Source organism: Sinocyclocheilus grahami, unplaced genomic scaffold (genome assembly GCF_001515645.1).
Source record: "Sinocyclocheilus grahami isolate Dianchi unplaced genomic scaffold, SAMN03320097.WGS_v1.1 scaffold208.1, whole genome shotgun sequence".
Classification (NCBI taxonomy): domain Eukaryota; kingdom Metazoa; phylum Chordata; class Actinopteri; order Cypriniformes; family Cyprinidae; genus Sinocyclocheilus; species Sinocyclocheilus grahami.
In genome coordinates this window covers 928,516-928,876 of record NW_015505387.1, presented here as the reverse complement: position 1 = coordinate 928,876, position 361 = coordinate 928,516, and the positions used below count along the sequence as shown (strand labels likewise).

The window sequence follows — 361 nt, the reverse complement described above, 5'->3', positions numbered from 1 at the left end:
TAACTGAAAGGGAGAGGGAAAGAAGGCCCATTTGCTAATTAAATTAGAATTTAGGGTTAGCAATAGTATTTCCTGGTTAAAATTTAAAGATGTTATCATTGAAATTGATGAGAGTAATTAAAATTACTATTAATCAATTTATATCTTGAAGCAGGATGACTCAAACCCTAATGATAGCCCTGAAATAAAAATTGTATTGCCTTATTGATGGTTAAGGATTAAAAATTTTATGATGTTTGTTATTAAAATTAGCAACTCAATTATAGCTGACTGATCAGCAAATATCGTGGCAATATGGAAACAGGACCTGTAATTCATTATTAAATGAAATTAAAATTCCAAATATGTAATTAATTGTGAA

The 361-nt window shown here is 27.7% G+C and overlaps 1 protein-coding gene across 1 annotated transcript in view; it reads right to left on the bottom strand.

The window, feature by feature from the left end:
- Nucleotides 1-361, bottom strand: part of LOC107595784 (uncharacterized) — a 14,530-nt gene that overhangs the window by 2,820 nt on the left and 11,349 nt on the right. The gene's annotated exons all lie outside the window — the stretch shown is intronic.